This window comes from Geospiza fortis, unplaced genomic scaffold (genome assembly GCF_000277835.1).
Source record: "Geospiza fortis unplaced genomic scaffold, GeoFor_1.0 scaffold130, whole genome shotgun sequence".
NCBI classification, from domain to species: Eukaryota; Metazoa; Chordata; class Aves; order Passeriformes; family Thraupidae; genus Geospiza; species Geospiza fortis.
Window position 1 is genome coordinate 6,357,696 of NW_005054300.1, and position 3,222 is coordinate 6,360,917.

Sequence of the window (3,222 nt, forward strand, 5' to 3'; positions counted from 1 at the left end):
CCCCGCGGTGCTGTGCGCGGGGTGCAGGATGGTGCCGGGGTGCAAGGCTCCGGGGCGCTGGAAGGTATCGGGGCGCCGTGCCCAGGTGTGACGGGTCTGGGCGGGCGGGGGGATCCCAGGGCTGCAGTGACGCGGGTGCGGGACGGGGACCGCTGTGAGGACGGTGAGTGTTTCCAGAGGCACTTCCCTAATTCACAGCAGGTCAGACGCTATGGGGTTACCCCGGAGAATCTCCCAGCGCCGAGGAAATCCCAGGGTCACCTGTGCGGGTCTCCGCTATCACTGCTTAGCTCGGGACATGGCACTGCTCCGTGGGGTCTTCCTCGCAGCGCCTCGCTGCCAAACTCCCCGCCCTTCGCGCAGGCTCAGCTCTTCCCACGCTGCCCCCGGCCCTCCGCGGCTCTTGCGGGCCGCTCTCCAGCCCCGCGGGACCCCCGGGGCTCCTGGGCGCGGTGTGGCTGCTAGAACATCCCACCCGAGGCTGGCCTCACGCCTTCCTGGGGAGAGGGGTCGGTGCCGCCCGGTGCGTGGCCGCCTCCGTTAGGAACCTGCCACCTATCTCGAGCAGCTTTTGAAGTTTGTGAGAATCTGCCTGCAACCCTGCTACATCTAGGAAAAGCTTTGAGGGAGACGGGAAGCTCATGTCAAATAACAGCTCTGACAGCGTGACACACACCTCACACACCTCCCTTCGTGACATAAAACACGGGGGTACGGGACGGAAAAGGCCGTGCTGTCCCCAAATGCTTTTGCAGACAACTGGTGTTGTACGTTCCCTTTGTTAACCCAGCCAAGATCCCTCTGAAAACCAGTTTGGATCCTTGTCCCCTTCCATGCCCAAGGCGGCTCCACAGCCTGGCTGCCCAGGAGGGAGCCCAGGGGCACAGCCTTCACCTCCCCTGGCTCTGGGCAGCACCTGGAAGAACTGCCCAGTGCACTTTCTGCTTAGCATGAGAGTGGGGAAGAGGCAGAGCTGTCTGTCGGCACAGTAGTGTGCCAGCACTTCTGTCTTCAGAGAAAACAGAATAATGAGAAAGGCAGAGGAGCAAAACAGCAGTGATAGACCAAAGCTTTGGCCCTGGTGATGTTTTTAGTCCAACTTGCACAAAATTTCGTTCACACCTGGAGAAAAAGCTGCATGGAAACCCCAAAAGAGCCCTAATCTTAACTCTAATCTCAACTGGATGAAGAATTTTTGGGTTTCTCAAGGTCAGTGGATTCTGCTAAATGAGAGATGCTGGGCAAGGAAGCAGTTGATGAAAACATGGGCATCAGAGGGATCTGAGGGTAGCCCACTGCAGGGTGAGTCATGTTTTCTGCTCACAAAGAGTAAAGCACTGCACAAGTGGAATGCTGCAATGGGAAAAACAGACAGATCCTATTTCTGGAGCAGACAGAAGTGCTAGGGAGTCCCCAGACTATCAGGCTCTCACTGCACTTACTGGTTTCTAATCCTATCACTTTCCAAAGAGCACTGGGATACTTGGGGACATGGCCAAGTGCTTTCCCAGTGCAGAACAGGGAAGTCACAAAGGCACAGGGGTGCTGCCTGCCAAGCTGGCTGCACCAAGCTGCTGCCTGGGACTGCCAGAGCAGGCTGAGCAGTGCTCGTTGCAGGAAAAAATGCAGTTTCCCCAAATCAGCACCGTTCTGTTCCCCTGCCTCAGGAGCTCCTGGGCAGCGTGAGCTCAGTGCTGCCAGTCTGGTGCGAACTGTCTGTGCCGCTGCCTGTGCCTGCGAGGCCGGGGTCGCTGACCCAGCAGGAGTTACCTGCCAGAGCGCTTGGTGCCTCTGGCTCAGCCGGCGTCCCGTGCCCTTGACGGCACGGATGGGACTCTGCTGGGAAGAGATGCAAGAATGAGACAATAAGAGACAAAGCAGCAGGCTGTCGGGCCCCCGAGCTGGGTGGCTTTGCGTTAGCAAGATCCCTCTGGCCCTGAGCTTTCATCTCCTCAGCCTACACAAAGGGTGCCACCAACACGTATGTAAAAGCAGGAGGAACATGGGAGCCAGCCCTGAGGCATCCCTCCCTTCATCTCCTGCCTTGGACTGACAGCCAGCAATGACCTGCCACTCAGTGGGAAAGCTTGCACACCTTACAGGGAGCGAAGAAGCCCCCGGGCACGCACGGCCGTGCCGCATGCAGACAGGGCCCCCCGCACTCAGCTCCTCTGGGAGCCAGAGGCAGGGGGGCTCACAGCCAGCCTGGCTCCTGCAGAGCTCAGCCTGCTGCGGGGATACAGGATACAGCCACCACTGGGGACCAGGTGATGGCCTCCCGACACCAGCAAGGCTCACATGGTCTTGGAAAAAAGCCCTTTTTATGAGGGTGAGCTGCACTGACCCCATCCCATTCACTCCCTCTAGCAAGATTCACCCTCACACCCCTCTGGCCTCTGCCTCATCCTCTCCAGAGTGCCCTGCCCAGTGCTGGGCCACTGTCGATCTTGGCATCACAGTGAGGGGTTAGCAGCCTGCCCATCCCAGTCTGAGGCTGGTGCAAGCAGTGTGTGGCACGGAGCAGAGCCGAGGCGGTCCCCAGCGGGTGCCGTGCGAGGGCTGTTTTCCCAGCATCCTCCAAATACAGATGTTTTCTCAGTGCAGGATCCAGACAGAGGAGGGTAAAATGTTTTCATTCCAAGCTCTGGAGGTCAGGTCATGGTTTGTCTAAATGGCTTTTGTTGCTGTAATTATCAGATTAGCTGATCTCTGGCGGTGCATTTAGGGGCAGCTACATTAACTGTGGATCCTGACCCTTCCACTGCCACCCTGCCCAGCTGGGACGATGGGTTTGCAATGGAGCAGTGGGGACTGGGGATGTCATGGGAGCCAAGTTAAATGCTCATGATTAGTTTTGAGCTGGTACCCAACTGGATCCTGACCCAGGCAGTATATTTGAGGGAGACAGCAGCAAGGCTCCTTGACCTCACAGCACACTGAGCTGGGCCTGATCCTTCCCTCCCACTCCAACCTGCAGTGCACAGCAGCCATGGAGCCCTGTTCTGGGCACCTTCCTGCCACTGAGGCTGATGCTCGGCATGCAGACACAGGATGGGGGCATCTGTGGTGCCGTCCCTCGCTCAGAGCTGGTGGTGCTTGCAGGCACCAAGCCCAGCCGGTCCTAGGGGAGGGTGGTCCAGAACCTCACCCTGTGCCTGGCCTGCGGGAGCCTGGGGCTGTGCCTGGCTGCAGGGCACTGTGAGCCTGGGCAGCCCCAGCAGC

General features: G+C 58.9%; 1 protein-coding gene across 1 annotated transcript in view; it reads right to left on the minus strand.

Moving 5' to 3' along the window:
* The window catches only part of GOT1 (glutamic-oxaloacetic transaminase 1), a 38,664-nt gene that overhangs the window by 4,624 nt on the left and 30,818 nt on the right, over window positions 1-3,222 (minus strand). The window lies entirely within an intron of this gene.